Source organism: Microtus pennsylvanicus (assembly GCF_037038515.1).
Source record: "Microtus pennsylvanicus isolate mMicPen1 chromosome Y unlocalized genomic scaffold, mMicPen1.hap1 SUPER_Y_unloc_4, whole genome shotgun sequence".
Taxonomy (NCBI): Eukaryota; Metazoa; Chordata; class Mammalia; order Rodentia; family Cricetidae; genus Microtus; species Microtus pennsylvanicus.
This window is the reverse complement of record NW_027460882.1, coordinates 1-17,085: the sequence shown is the minus strand read 5'-3', so window position 1 is coordinate 17,085 and position 17,085 is coordinate 1.

Below are 17,085 nucleotides of genomic sequence, written 5' to 3'. Positions count from 1 at the left end.
AAAATGCTTCCTGCTGAATGGTGGCATCATTATTGATTTATCTCAGTTGGCAGTTGAGTGAAGCAATTTTTTAAAGGTGTTCACAGCAACCTTTAAGTAGGGCGTGGTCCATCCTACCATATTAGTATAGAGGCATCCACAGACTATCACCCTCTGTGAAAACAAAATAGAAACTCCTTTCCAAAGCATCATGTCCTTAGATCCAAATTTCAAAGTCAAGGCATTTTCAAAATATCTATGTTGGATTATTTCAGCAGCTTTTATAAAGAAACATCTTTGAGCAGCTATTGCTACTGCCTCAAAATTCAAATGATTCAAAAAGAGCATAATAGCATACAATATCAAAATTCGCTGTGAATTTTCCACCTTTGTGCGCTTCAATTTAACCTCTATTTTGTTTATTTTTCCTTTTTATTTTTTGCCTTTTGAGACAGTTTCTCTGTATCTTTGACCTGGAATAACTCTGTATACCTGTCTGTCCTTGTAGTCTCAGAGATCTGCCTCTCTCTGCCTTTCAGGCATTGTGATTAAAGGTGTATGCTACTACACTTTGAACTCACAAAGATCTGTTTGTCTCTGCCTTCAAGGCACTGGGATTAAAGGCGTGTGCTACCTCACCTTGAAGGTACAGAGGTCAATCTCCCTCTGCCTCCCATGTGTTGGGTTTACAGGTGTGTACGACCACACCCAACAACTCTCTTCCTTTTTTTAACTTTAAGAACTTCAAATTTTAGCCTGCACATATTTTTAACACACTGTAAATCATTTAAAAATTTTCTTTGTTTTTGAATCTCTCTTTACTCTATTTCTCTCTGTGTTTTTTCTGACCACATGAGTCTTTCATTTACCAAGCAATCTCAGTAGGACTAAAGCTGTGGCTTTTCTGGCCAGATGTAGCCCATTCCTTAGCTTTCTGCCATTCCAACCTTGTGGCTGAGGTACCGAACAGAGCCGCATTCAGTGCCACAAGTCTACAGTGTTTCAAGGTCCTTGCCATCAAAGAGGCTGCAACAGACAACACTCAAGCCCTCTTTCTGTAGCTGGCCCTCCTTCCTCAAACAGTCAGAGTTTGCCCAGGCAGGATGGCCCAGAAAGTCGGCATTTTAAAACAACACAGTTTTTTTTCCTGCTACTGCTGAAAACATACAAGCATTCTGTTGGCTTTTATCAACACCATTTAAATGTTTTGTGGCAGGACCTCTTAAGGGCTGTAGGGTTTTGCAGCTGAAGCTGAGTCAGCAAGCCTCTTTTAGATGAGAGCCCTTGCTTTCTTCTAGCAAGCAGAGCAGATCGAGAAATCGCTGCTACCAAGAAAACATGCTTTACTCTTTCCCAAGCTTTCTCAGGCTTTCAGTGGATTCAGTTGTCCACAAGGCTGCAAGCCATTCTGTAGTTATTTGAGCAGCGAGGCTGTGTCCCCAGCACCACGGCTGCATGAAGGTTATGCCTGAAATAAATACACAAAAACTGTATTCTTTTAAACACTGCTGGCCCATTAGATTCAGCATTTTAACCCATTTCTAATAATCAGTGTAGTATAACGAGGTGCATTTACCAGGAAAAATTCAGCATGTCTGACATGGTGGCTGGCTGCATGGACATCTGCCTCAGAGAGCAGAGCTATGGCATCTGCCGGGGAGAGGGGAGCATGGCTTCTCTGAGCTCACTACCTCTTCTTTCCGGCATTCTATTTTGTTTACTCCACCTACCTATGTTCTAACCTATCAGCTGAATAGGATTCTTTCTTTAATTAATCAATAAACTTCTTCTGTCACTTTATCCTTTCAACAGCTTGCCCATATAAATCTCCCATGTGTCTTCTGTTGTATAATCTTTCATTTGTAAAGAACTTGCACTCTCAGGGGAGGATTTTTCAGACATCTCTGTGGATGGAGATCATATGAGGAAGATCAGATGAGCAACCATGACAACTCTAATGCTGTAGAGTTAGGTGGACCAGAGATTGATGGCTGACATCCCTGTGCTATGCATCAGATGCCCCTGAACTCTGGCCCTGTTGACAGACAGGCAGATATCAAGTTGGTCACACATACTTAACTCATTCAGGTTCACAGATACTGTAAATGGAGTTTTAATTCTTCTCCTAAACTAATCAAAAAACCAAGATTAGGAGAAGAGAAGAGCCTGAAGTAAGGCCTCAAAATGGGTCATTTTGCAAAGGAAAGGTTACCTGCCTCCATGTATGCTGTCTCCCTTTCTTAGTCAAATCCATCCTTCCAGTGTCTAGCTAACAGTTAACCATAGGATTGAACCCAACTGCCTTTGATTTCTGAAATAAGTGCTGTCCCCTTAAGGTCTCATAACAGCACAGGAAGGTTTGTAAGACTGTCCCAGCAACAATTTAAAGCAATTCTAGGACACCAAAAATGCAGCAAATTTGGTTTATTGGTAATATAGATCGTTCTGATGGGAAAAAATGATGTAGCATTTAAAAAAAAACTGATTGGTGTACTCACGATGAATATGTGATATGGCACACACAGGCTTCTGGTTCTGAATACTTCATGCTCGGTGGGTTTTAGAGATTGTTGTGACCCTGAAACTAGCTGGAGGCTTTGGGGCCTTGAAAGGACAAGACTTAATATTTCAGGACATCCTTGTACTTGGTTCCCACTGTTTACTGATTTCCTTACAGAGAATGAGCAGCCATCTACTCCTGCTGCCATGCCTTCCCCACATGAACAGAGAGAAGACCCTATACACACAGGTCGCTTGTATCACATGTGAAGGCATAAGTCACAAACAAACTCCTACAGCAGTTTAGAATTGTGATTAATAGAATGATTAGTTCTTGAAATAGGAAAAACTTAGAGATCACAATCCCTTACAAAAGCCCTCTGCAGGATCAGAAAAGGAGCCTAGTAGCCGGAAGGGAAGCTCAAGCAAGAGATCAAGCTGAAGGTAGAAGTTGCTTTGTAAAAGAGAGAGAGACCACAACTCAATGGGCTGGTATCTCAGTGGCTATTCAGGAAACATCACAGAGAAAGGATCTGCTTCATGCATGAGAGTCACCGATGATTTCCCTTTAAGAAAAAAAAACCATCAAAATTCCCAATAACATCATCAGCATTCAACAACATGTCTATGATTTCTTTGCCTTGCCTTTGATTGTGCAGTAAATGATGCTGTAGTTAATCTGTGCAATTAATGCAAATTTCCTTGTAACTGACTAGACAGAATTGACAGGTTATCTTAAACACAGCAGCGAGTCACTCTACAATGGAACTGGTTCATCATCACCTGTGTGACAGTGACATAATTAAGATCTTTCCTTTGTCTATAAATCTCATTATGTTCAACATGATATGTTGTCATACAGATTTCTTAGGGTTTTGTCCCACTGGTGGTTTCCTTGGTATGCTTACATAATTTTTGCCAGATCCAATCAGTTTTGCCATGCACTCTCAGCTCCACGTCATTATGTTCCCCTTATGTTCCAGTCCAGGCATTTTAGACCTCTTGTAACTGTTGTAAGAGTATCTCATGTTCCACCTAAATGATTTAGGGTTTTATTTAGGCTGGGTTTTATCTTCCATCACTGAGTTCATTGACTTTCCTTGGGCGTAATTCCTGGGACACTGAGCCTAACTCCTGGGGGATTCCTCCAGTTATTTCTCCTTTCTTAGATAGTTTACACTCTCACTATTACTGTGAGAGTGTTTCTGTAGCAAATATTCTTCTCAAGATGAGAAGAAACTTCAATATTACAATCCATTTGTTATTGTGATTTAAATACACACACACAAACACACACAAGTTAATGCACATACACTGATGATATCTCAATTAATGGGGCCATTCTAGGGATGTCAAGATCGATATCTCTCGAGTAGTTCTCAGAAGGCCATAGGGTGACTCTCTCTAGGTACTTAAGCAGGGGGGAGAAGTTGAACGCACTGTGACATGTCCCTAGGAACTATGTGTGCCTTGTCCCATAGTCAGACTGATGACTGACTATCTTGAAAACCACCATGGAACTTTTGTTTGGCAAATGATGGAGATCAAGTCAGGGTCAAAATCAGAAAACTAGATGGAGCTTCCAAGCTCCTGGGAAGAGCAGATGGATGGAGAAAAAGAGCAAGGATGTCAGGAATATAAGGGCTTGGTCCACACTATGAGACACTGTGCCTGAACTAAGTGGATTTCAACTAATCCAGTGACCTGGGAATGAAAGAACATGGGATCAAACTGGAAGCTCTGAATGTGGCTGACAATTGGGGCAGACGGAGAAGCCAAAGATAATGGCACTTGCAATTGTCTGCATATCATACACTGGCTTTTTGTGATCACAATTTTTGTGGATGCATACCTTGCTAAATCTGGATGGATGAAGGGTGGGCTTGGACTTCCCACAGCTCAAAGTACCCTGCCCTCTATTTGGACTGTTGTTTAGTGGAGAGGTTTACTTGCGCAGCAAGAAGAATGTGGGAGGAGGAAGAGAAGTGGAAAGTTTGATAATTATTATTATGAAGTAATGGAAAAATCAATAGAAAATTACAAATGAGGACATTGGAGCTAGGAAAAAAAAAACATTCATGTGAGTTGTTGACTCAGACCAAAAATTATTTTACAGAAAAAAAAAACACATAAAGGGGTTGAGTTACTTGGAAAATATGACTCAAGTAATTGGGAAGAAGATTGGGGTTTTTATTTTGGGTCTTCATGGGGCTGTATGAGCAGCATTTTAGGACCTGTATGCTGGATATTTCTGGGGGTTAGTAGGGAAGAAACCTGGCTAGGAGGAGTTTTATGACATAAGTAGAGCCTTGATGATGTCACAAAGCTTTGGTTGGGGGTGGCAACTCTGTTCCACATGAAGCACTAGTCTTCTGTGAAGGTGGGCTTACTATCTTCACGGTGGCTGAGGAGGTCAGTTCAGCTCTTGGGCTCCACAACTGTTCATGCGAATTTCCTGAAGTTGGAATCTAGAGAGCCAAGATATTTTCTTTTGGTAAATATGTTTAGGAAGCAACTAGGACCTCTGTAGTCAAAGAAAGGTTTCTTTCAAATCTGCTCTGGGTCCAAAATTTATGTCGTTAACAGCTCCTATATTTGATAGCTGAGGGACGGTTAATGTCAGGTATTCTCCCCACTCTATCTTTGCTAAAAATGTCCAATTCCTCAGTCCACTTAAATGGCAAAGATCCTCTTTGTCCATATGTGTTTTAAAAGATAATTATTTCTAATAGGTGCTGTTGCACAGATTAATATTTCTTTCTTTTGGCAGTTTGACTCACAGTACTCACTTCTCTAATGAAGATACAGAATATCTTTATGTAATCAACCTGGATCTGGATCAGGAGACACAATAGAGAGAGCCAGTGGACTGGAGTGCCATGACCTTGGGCAGGTGGTTATAGATCAGCCAACTAACCAGTAGCTTGAGTGGTAAGGAGAGGAGTGGCTGTTCTTTGAATTCTTTGCCATCTGTTCAGATATTTCTTTCTCACTTTAGGTATAGGCATAGCTTCCTCTCTCATTGATATAGTAAGTCAGGAAGTAGGTTTCTCAGTAGAGGTCAATTGCATTTTGCAGCAGGAATATGTCTCTGATACACATATACTGAGCTGTAGACAAGAGTTTGATAATTTTCCTATTAATTTCTTAAGAACATATTCCATTTAGGTATCCAAACCTATTCAGGCCTGCCTTTTTCACCTGCTCCAAAGTTATTCCTAAAAAGAGCCTTGACCTCACATGCTCATCTTCTTATCCTTGCAGGCACTTATGGTGGAGGAAACCACTTTGTGTCTGATTTAATCTGAAGAGTTCTTCCTATGCAGAGATTGGCAGCTATGAAGCCCAAGCACAGAAACAGAGCCAAGAGACAGTGGAACAGGAGTGCTGTGGCCTATCTCAGAAAGTCTCCCGCCATGATGAAGATGCCTCTTAGTATGAGTGGCATGCCACATCTCCAGAAGAAGAATGGGCCATCGCTCCAGAAGCAAAAACTTAGTAAGCCTTTTGAGGCCCTGGAGAATATTGTTGGCCGCAGAATTTCTCATGGCTGGAAGGAAGCCAATGAACCAGTCACCCATTGGAAAGCCATCATTCTAGATCAACTGCCAACATATCCCTCTCTCTATTTGTTGAAATATGATGGGATTGAATGTGTCTATGGCTTGGAGCTTCATAGTGATGAACGGATTTTAAACCTGAAGATCCTGCCTAATAATGTGCCATTTCCTCAGGTGACAGACACTCATCTCTCAAACACCATAGTTGGCAGAGCAGTGAAACATACATTCATGGGCACAAATGGCTCTAAGAATGACTGGAACGGGATGGTCCTAGAAGAGGTGCCAATCATGAAGACCTGGTTTTATATTACCTACAAGAAAGATCCGGTCTTGTACATTTACCACCTCCTGGATGACTACCTGGAAGGCAACCTCCACATCATGCCAGGCTCTAAGGAAGAGTGGAGTGGCGTGGTCCCAGATGAGGTGCAGACCATAACGACCTGTTTCTACATTGTCAACGAGAATGATCCGGTCCTGTACCTTTACCACCATCATGATGATTCCATTGAAGGCAACCTCCACATCATGCCTGAATGTCCTCCAGTAGAGGTGACTTTGGAATTAGGCAGGGATTCCTTGGAGGGCAAAAGAGTGCAGTACAACAAAAAAGATGGAACCCAAGAGATAGGTAAAATTATTTGCCAAGTTCCCAACAAACCTTCTGTGTATTTCATCAAGTTTGATAATGACTTCCATATCTATGTCTATGATTTGGTGAAGATCTGTTAAAGTGAAATTCTCAAATTTTGAGGGGCAGACTTAATTCTCTCTGTGGGAATGTGTTTTTTCAGAGATACCTCAGGTCTTCTATGAATGCTGGTATCTTTTCCAATGGATTATTCTTTCTCAAAGAATAAAAATTTGTTAACATGTTGTGTTATTTGGTCAATGATGGATTGTGTTTGGTGGATGGGGCATCACAGAAATACATGCCTCCAAACAAAGCAGGATTTATGGTCTTTTCCCCTTGTAGAGTAAAGGACTGGGGATGCGTGGTGTGGTAAAGGACAAGATGGCTGTCAAGGAAGCAGTGGAGAGGGGACAAAAAGTTGTATGATCTCGGGGCGGTATGAAGCTTGAGGGAAAACCATGTCAAATGGAAAGATGTGACCGATATCAGCGTGAGGTATTGGGACTTAAGAGGATAAAGAGTAGATTAATCAGGAAGGGACACAAATGTATACTCAAAATCAGAGAAAATTAGGTTTCATTTGATGAATGGTTTAATTCGTACTGGCTGTAAGTCAAAGGATGTTTGATCTCCACTAGAACATGTTGCTTAGTGAAAAGTGTCTCCGCTCAGTTGCTCTTCTCCAGTAAGTTGGACATCAAGCTACCTACTTAGTTTTGCCAGAATTCTGTCTGCCACCTACTTTGTCATGCCTGGATTCGGTATGCCTTGAACTATCATAGGTCTTATCCATGCCATCCAACCCTTGTCAGTTCATTTAAATAATTGCCCTGCCATATCTGGAAAACAGTGTTCCCTTTCATTGATCATGTTCTGTAGTACTTGGGCTATAAAACTCATGAACACACTCACCCACACACAGGATAAACATGTACATATGATGCCCACTAGTGTGTGACATGCACACATATGATGAATGCACCGAACTCCATAATATCAGTAAAGTAGGGAATCCATGATGCTAGGTGGAGTCTGGCAAAGACCCCACACACCCATCAAACCACCAAATACCAGTATGGTACTGATGTCTGACTCCCATCCTGTAAGGAACCTGCCATCCTGTACCTGGGCTATTTTTGGTTCCTTCATCTTCACAAACTTGGTAAAAATGTTAGAGTTGTCAAACTGGGAGTTAGGGTCCAGCATGTAGATCAGCTGTCCTAGGTCAGGTGATTTGGCTACAATTTGGGTGAGAAATTGTACCAGGGAATTCTGGTACACCCTCTCCTCTTCTTCTCCCTGTCCTCATCATCACTCTTGTGGGTGGGCCTGGAGCACAAAGAAGGTAAAATGGAATAAGCCTCCTCCTTAGTGGAAAACCTTGTCAATCCTTAATTTGACCTGACTCTCTGAGGGAATGCAGCACATTTTTTCCTACTAGGTCTCCTCATTCATTGGTTCACTCATTTTTCAAATGAATGATTGAATTCATCCATTCTTCCTTGTCTCTCTCTCTTCTTTCTTCCCTTCTTCCATTTCCCCCTTGATTGTAGAAATTTGAGCAGCAGGGCTGCATCCCCATGGGGCCGCCTTGTAAGGTTATGCTCCGAAATAACAACACAAAACTATTCATTTCAACACTGCCTGCCCCATTATTTTCAGCCTCTTAACCCATGTCTAATAATGTATGTTGCAGCACGAGGTGCACTTAGAAGGAAAGATTTAGGATGTCTGACCTGGTGGCTGGCTGTATCGCCATCTGCCTCAGAGTGCAGAGCTACCATTTCTGCCCATGGGAGAGGTGCATGGCATCTCTAAGCTCAATTCCTATTCCTCCCAGCATTCTCTTATGTTTATTCCACCCACCTATGTTCTAACCTTGCAGGCCAAACAGTTTCTTTATTTAATTAACCAATGACCTATACTCCATCATTACTCCTATTTCTGTTTAAACAAGAACGGAATCTTTAACTTTAACATAGCAAAATTACATATAACAAAACAGTTATCAAGCAAGAATTACAGTTACAATATTTATATCTATTTTATCTTTTATCATAACAATGGAAAACTATAACTATCTATCTATTCTTCAACTCCATCAGAGACTCCAGAATAATACAGTATTAACTAAGCAAACAAAAAGTAAGCCATTTTCAAACTCTAGAAAGGACAGAGACATCTCGCTGCCTGGACAGTCACCCAAAGTTCCTCTGTACCATTGGTGTTTCCATCCTCAGCCTACAGGCCCATAGTTTCCAGCAGACATTTCCATGAAGCAGGAAATTTCAAAGGCAGTCACTATCTGCTTGTCTTGAAGAATGTTTTGCTGACCCTTTCCTGAATCAGGAACACGAAAAGATCATCTCGCCTTTAGGCAAGTTCAGTAGTCCTCTCTCTGAGTGTTTTCTGTGTACAGTTTATGCAACAATCCAGGCAAGAGCAGTTTCATCCCCAAATGGCTATCAAACTACATAAGGATCCTCTGTGATGCCCATCTTCTTCCTGAAGTAGACATGTGCTGCCAAGAGTAGAGTTTCTCACTGTCATGAAAAACCCTAAGGTACTAAAACATTAAATAGCCTGATTTGTAGTCTATAGAGATATGAATAATGCCTATCTAACTGAAATATATATATCTATGTAGCTAGAAACTCTAACTAACATGACTACAAACTTGACTATTATTAATGATTATCCATTAATAACCTATATACATTATATTTTTAAATGAACTACACAATCACAATACCTTAATTGAGATCAAAAATGCATATACATATAACAAAATTGACCTAAAATCTCTATCAGTAAAGCAAAATCTATACTAATGCAAATATTCATATCTATATCACATCCCACTTTAAATCTAAAAGAACGTTTATAAGCCATATTTGGGAATGTGGGTGCAGTTTTTTTCTCTCCAAAATGCTTCCTGCTGAATGGTGGCATCATTATTGATTTATCTCAGTTGGCAGTTGAGCGAAGCAATTTTTTAAAGGTGTTCACAGCAACCTTTAAGTAGGGCGTGGTCCATCCTGCCATATTAGGATAGAGGCATCCACAGACTATCACCCTCTGTGAAAACAAAATAGAAACTCCTTTCCAAAGCATCATGTCCTTAGATCCAAATTTCAAAGTCAAGGCATTTTCAAAATATCTATGTTGGATTATTTCAGCAGCTTTTATAAAGAAACATCTTTGAGCAGCTATTGCTACTGCCTCAAAATTCAAATGATTCAAAAAGAGCATAATAGCATACATTATCAAAATTCGCTGTGAATTTTCCATCTTTGTGCGCTTCAATTTAACCTCTATTTTGTTTATTTTTCCTTTTTATTTTTTGCCTTTTGAGACAGGTTCTCTGTATCTTTGACCTGGAATAACTCTGTATACCTGTCTGTCCTTGAAGTCTCAGAGATCTGCCTCTCTCTGCCTTTCAGGCATTGGGATTAAAGGTGTATGCTACTACACATTGAACTCACAAAGATCTGTTTGTCTCTGCCTTCAAGGCACTGGGATTAAAGGCGTGTGCTACCTCACCTTGAAGGTACAGAGGTCAATCTCCCTCTGCCTCCCATGTGTTGGGTTTACAGCTGTGTACTACCACACCCAACAACTCTCTTCCTTTTTTTAACTTTAAGAACTTCAAATTTTAGCCTGCACATATTTTTAACACACTGTAAATCATTTCAAATATTTCTTTGTCTTTGAATCTCTCTTTACTCTATTTCTCTCTCTGTTTTTCTGACCACATGAGTCTTTCATTTACCAAGCAATCTCAGTAGGACTAAAGCCGTGGCTTTGCTGGCCAGATGTAGCCCATTCCTTAGCTTTCTGCCATCCCAACCTTGTGGCTGAGGTACCGAACAGAGCCAATTCAGTGCCACAAGTCTACAGTGTTTCAAGGTCCTTGCCAACAAAGAGGCTGCAACAGACAACACTCAAGACCTCTTTCTGTAGCTGGCCCTCCTTCATCAAACAGTCAGAGTTTACCCAGGCAGGATGGCCCAGAAACCCGGCATTTTAAAACAACACAGTTTGTTTTCCTGCTCCTGCTGAAAACATACAAGCATTCTGTTGGCTTTTATCAACACCATTTAACTGTTTTGTGGCAGGACCTCTTAAGGGCTGCAGGGTTTTGCAGCTGAAGCTGAGTCAGCAAGCCTCTTTTAGATGAGAGCCCTTGCTTTCTTCTAGCAAGCAGAGCAGACCGAGAAATCCCTGCTACCAAGAAAACATGCTTTACTCTTTCCCAAGCTTTCTCAGGCTTTCAGTGGATTCTGTTGTTTACAAGGTTGCAAGCCATTCTGTAGTTATTTGAGCAGCGAGGCTGTGTCCCCAGCACCACGGCTGCATGAAGGTTATGCCTGAAATAAATACACAAAAACTGTATTCTTTTATACACTGCTGGCCCATTAGATTCAGCATTTTAACCCATTTCTAATAATCAGTGTAGTATAACGAGGTGCACTTATTAGGAAAAATTCAGCATGTCTGACATGGTGGCGGGCCGCATCGACATCTGCCTCAGAGAGCAGAGCTATGGCATCTGCCGGGGAGAGGGGAGCATGGCTTCTCTGAGCTCACTCCCTCTTCCTCCCGGCATTCTATTTTGTTTACTCCACCTACCTATGTTCTAACCTATCAGCTGAAGCGGATTCTTTCTTTAATTAATCAATAAACTTCTTCTCTCACTTTATACTTTCAACAGCTTGCCCCTATAAATCTCCCATGTGTCTTCTGTTGTATAATCTTTCATTTGTAAAGAACTTGCACTCTCAGGGGAGGATTTTTCTGACATCTCTGTGGATGGAGATCATATGAGGAAGATCAGATGAGCAACCATGACAACTCTAATGCTGTAGAGTTAGGTGGACCAGAGATTGATGGCTGACATTCCTGTGCTATGCATCAGATGCCCCTGAACTCTGGCCCTGTTGACAGACAGGCAGACATCAAGTTGGTCACACATACGTAACTCATTCAGGTTCACAGATACTGTAAATGGAGTTTTAATTCTTCTCCTAAACTAATAAAAAAACCAAGATTAGGAGAAGAGAAGAGCCTGAAGTAAGGCCTCAAAATGGGTCATTTTGCAAAGGAATGGTTACCTGCCTCCATGTATGCTGTCTCCCTTTCTTAGTCAAATCCTTCGTTCCAGTGTCTAGCTAACAGCTAACCATAGGATTGAACCCAACTGCCTTTGATTTCTGAAATAAGTGCTGTCCCCTTAAGGTCTCATAACAGCACAGGAAGGTTTGTAAGACTGTCCCAGCAACAATTTAAAGCAATTCTAGGACACCAAAGATGCAGCAAATTTGGTTAATTGGTAATATAGATCGTTCTGATGGGACAAAATAGTTTAGAATTAAAAAAAACAGATTTGTGAACTCACGATGAATTTATGTGATATGGCACACACAGGCTTCTGGTTCTGAATACTTCATGCTCGGTGGGTTTTGGAGATTGTCGTGACCCTGAACCTAGCTGGAGGCTTTGGGGCCTTGAAAGGACAAGACTTAATATTTCAGGACATCCTTGTATTTGGTGCCCACAGTTTACTGATTTCCTTACAGAGAATAGGCAGCCATCTACTCCTGCTGCCATGCCTTCCCCACATGAACAGAGAGAAGACCCTATACACACAGGTCGCTTGTATCACATGTGAAGGCATAAGTCACAAACAAACTCCCACAGCAGTTTAGAATTGTGATTAATAGAATGATTAGTTCTTGAAAGGGGAAAAACTTAGAGATCACAATCCCTTACAAAAGCCCTCTGCAGGATCAGAAAAGGAGCCTAGTAGCCGGAAGGGAAGCTCAAGCAAGAGATCAAGCTGAAGGTAGAAGTTGCTTTGTAAAAGAGAGAGAGACCACAACTCAATGGGCTGGTATCTCAGTGGCTATTCAGGAAACATCACAGAGAAAGGATCTGCTTCATGCATGAGAGTCACCGATGATTTCCCTTTAAGAAAAAAAAACCATCAAAATTCCCAATAACATCATCAGCATTCAACAACATGTCTATGATTTCTTTGCCTTGCCTTTGATTGTGCAGTAAATGATGCTGTAGTTAATCTGTGCAATTAATGCAAATTTCCTTGTAACTGACTAGACAGAATTGACAGGTTATCTTAAACACAGCAGGGAGTCACTCTACAATGGAACTGGTTCATCATCACCTGTGTGACAGTGACATAATTAAGATCTTTCCTTTGTCTATAAATCTCATTATGTTCAACATGATATGTTGTAATACAGATTTCTTAGGGTTTTGTCCCACTGGTGGTTTCCTTGGTATGCTTACATAATTTTTGCCAGATCCAATCAGTTTTGCCATGCACTCTCAGCTCCACGTCATTGTGTTCCCCTTATGTTCCAGTCCAGGCATTTTAGACCTCTTGTAACTGTTGTAAGAGTATCTCATGTTCCACCTAAATGATTTAGGGTTTTATTTAGGCTGGGTTTTATCTTCCATCACTGAGTTCATTGACTTTCCTTGGGCGTAATTCCTGGGACACTGAGCCTAACTCCTGGGGGATTCCTCCAGTTATTTCTCCTTTCTTAGATAGTTTACACTCTCACTATTACTGTGAGAGTGTTTCTGTAGCAAATATTCTTCTCAAGATGAGAAGAAACTTCAATATTACAATCCATTTGTTATTGTGATTTAAATACACACACACAAACACACACAAGTTAATGCACATACACTGATGATATCTCAATTAATGGGGCCATTCTAGGGATGTCAAGATCGATATCTCTCGAGTGGTTCTCAGAAGGCCATAGGGTGACCCTCTCTAGGTACTTAAGCAGGGGGGAGAAGTTGACCGCACTGTGACATGTCCCTAGGAACTATGTGTGCCTTGTCCCATAGTCAGACTGATGACTGACTATCTTGAAAACCACCATGGAACTTTTGTTTGGCAAATGATGGAGATCAAGTCAGGGTCAAAATCAGAAAACTAGATGGAGCTTCCAAGCTCCAGTGGAAGAGCAGATGGATGGAGAAAAAGAGCAAGGATGTCAGGAATATAAGGGCTTGGTCCACACTATGAGACACTGTGCCTGAACTAAGGGGATTTCAACTAATCCAGTGACCTGGGAATGAAAGAACATGGGATCAAACTGGAAGCTATGAATGTGGCTGACAATTGGGGCAGACGGAGAAGCCAAAGATAATGGCACTTGCAATTGTCTGCATATCATACACTGGCTTTTTGTGATCATAATTTTTGTGGATGCATACCTTGCTAAATCTGGATGGATGAAGGGTGGGCTTGGACTTCCCACAGCTCAAAGTACCCTGCCCTCTATTTGGACTGGTGTTTGAGTGGAGAGGTTTATTTGCGGAGCAAGAAGAATGTGGGAGGAGGAAGAGAAGTGGAAAGTTTGATAATTATTATTATGAAGTAATGGAAAAATCAATAGAAAATAACCAATGAGGACATTGGAGTTAGGAAAAAAAACATTCATGTGAGTTGTTGACTCAGACCAAAAATTATTTTACAGAAAAAAAGAAACACATAAAGGGGTTGAGTTACTTGGAAAATATGACTCAAGTAATTGGGAAGAAGATTGGGGTTTTTATTTTGGGTCTTCATGGGGCTGTATGAGCAGCATTTTAGGACCTGTATGCTGGATATTTCTGGGGGTTAGTAGGAAGAAACCTGGCTAGGAGGAGTTTTATGACATAAGTAGAGCCTTGATGATGTCACAAAGCTTTGGTTGGGGGTGGCAACTCTGTTCCACATGAAGCACTAGTCTTCTGTGAAGGTGGGCTTACTATCTTCACGGTGGCTGAGGAGGTCAGTTCAGCTCTTGGGCTCCACAACTGTTCAACCGAATTTCCAGAAGTTGGAATCTAGAGAGCCAAGATATTTTCTTTTGGTAAATATGTTTAGGAAGCAACTAGGACCTCTGTAGTCAAAGAAAGGTTTCTTTCAAATCTGCTCTGGGTCCAAAATTTATGTCGTTAACAGCTCCTATATTTGACAGCTGGGGGACGGTTAATGTCAGGTATTCTCCCCACTCTATCTTTGCTAAAAATGTCCAATTCCTCAGTCCACTTAAATGGCAAAGATCCTCTTTGTCCATATGTGTTTTAAAAGATAATTATTTCTAATAGGTGCTGTTGCACAGATTAATGTTTCTTTCTTTTGGCAGTTTGACTCACAGTACTCACTTCTCTACTGAAGATACAGAATATCTTTATGTAATCAACCTGGATCTGGATCAGGAGACACAATAGAGAGAGCCAGTGGACTGGAGTGCCATGACCTTGGGCAGGTGGTTATAGATCAGCCAACTAACCAGTAGCTTGAGTGGTAAGGAGAGGAGTGGCTGTTCTTTGAATTCTTTGCCATCTGTTCAGATATTTCTTTCTCACTTTAGGTATAGGCATAGCTTCCTCTCTCATTGATATAGTAAGTCAGGAAGTAGGTTTCTCAGTAGAGGTCAATTGCATTTTGCAGCAGGAATATGTCTCTGATACACATATACTGAGCTGTAGACAAGAGTTTGATAATTTTCCTATTAATTTCTTAAGAACATATTCCATTTAGGTATCCAAATCTATTCAGCCCTGCCTTTTTCACCTGCTCCAAAGTTATTCCTAAAAAGAGCCTTGACCTCACATGCTCACCTTCTTATCCTTGCAGGCACTTATGGTGGAGGAAACCACTTTGTGTCTGATTTAAACTGAAGAGTTCTTCCTATGCAGAGATTGGCAGCTATGAAGCCCAAGCACAGAAACAGAGCCAAGAGACAGTGGAACAGGAGTGCTGTGGCCTATCTCAGAAAGTCTCCCGCCATGATGAAGATGCCTCTTAGTATGAGTTGCATGCCACATCTCCAGAAGAAGAATGGGCCATCGCTCCAGAAGCAAAAACTTAGTAAGCCTTTTGAGGCCCTGGAGAATATTGTTGGCCGCAGAATTTCTCATGGCTGGAAGGAAGCCAATGAACCAGTCACCCATTGGAAAGCCATCATTCTAGATCAACTGCCAACATATCCCTCTCTCTATTTGTTGAAATATGATGGGATTGATTGTGTCTATGGCTTGGAGCTTCATAATGATGAAAGGATTTTAAACCTGAAGATCCTGCCTAACAATGTGCCATTTCCTCAGGTGACAGACACTCATCTCTCAAACACCATAGTTGGCAGAGCAGTGAAACATACATTCATGGGCACAAATGGATCTAAGAATGACTGGAACGGGATGGTCCTAGAAGAGGTGCCAATCATGAAGACCTGGTTTTATATTACCTACAAGAAAGATCCGGTCTTGTATATTTACCACCTCCTGGATGACTACCTGGAAGGCAACCTCCACATCATGCCAGGCTCTAAGGAAGAGTGGAGTGGTGTGGTCCCAGATGAGGTGCAGACCATAACAACCTGTTTCTACATTGTCAACGAGAATGATCCGGTCCTGTACCTTTACCACCATCATGATGATTCCATTGAAGGCAACCTCCACATCACGCCTGAATGTCCTCCAGGAGAGGTGACTTTGGAATTAGGCAGGGATTCCTTGGAGGGCAAAAGAGTGCAGTACAACAAAAAAGATGGAACCCAAGAGATAGGTAAAATTATTTGCCAAGTTCCCAACAAACCTTCTGTGTATTTCATCAAGTTTGATAATGACTTCCATATCTATGTCTATGATTTGGTGAAGATCTGTTAAAGTGAAATTCTCAAATTTTGAGGGGCAGACTTAATTCTCTCCTTGGGAATGTGTTTTTTCAGAGATACCTCAGGTCTTCTATGAATCCTGGTATCTTTTCCAATGGATTATTCTTTCTCAAAGAATAAAAATTTGTTAACATGTTGTGTTATTTGGTCAATGATGGATTGTGTTTGGTGGATGGGGCATCACAGAAATACATGCCTCCAAACAAAGCAGGATTTATGGTCTTTTCCCCTTGGAGAGTAAAGGACTGGGGATGCGTGGTGTGGTAAAGGACAAGATGGCTGTCAAGGAAGCAGTGGAGAGGGGACAAAAAGTTGTATGATCTCGGGGCGGTATGAAGCTTGAGGGAAACCATGTCAAATGGAAAGATGTGACCGATATCAGCGTGAGGTATTGGGACTTAAGAGGATAAAGAGTAGATTAATCAGGGTGGGACACAAATGTATACTCAAAATCAGAGAAAATTAGGTTTCATTTGATGAATGGTTTAATTCATACTGGCTGTAAGTCAAAGGATGTTTGATCTCCACTAGAGCATGTTGCTTAGTGAAAAGTGTCTCCGCTCAGTTGCTCTTCTCCAGTAAGTTGGACATCAAGCTACCTACTTAGTTTTGCCAGAATTCTGTCTGCCACCTACTTTGTCATGCCTGGATTCGGTATGCCTTGAACTCTCATAGGTCTTATCCATGCCATCCAACCCTTGTCAGT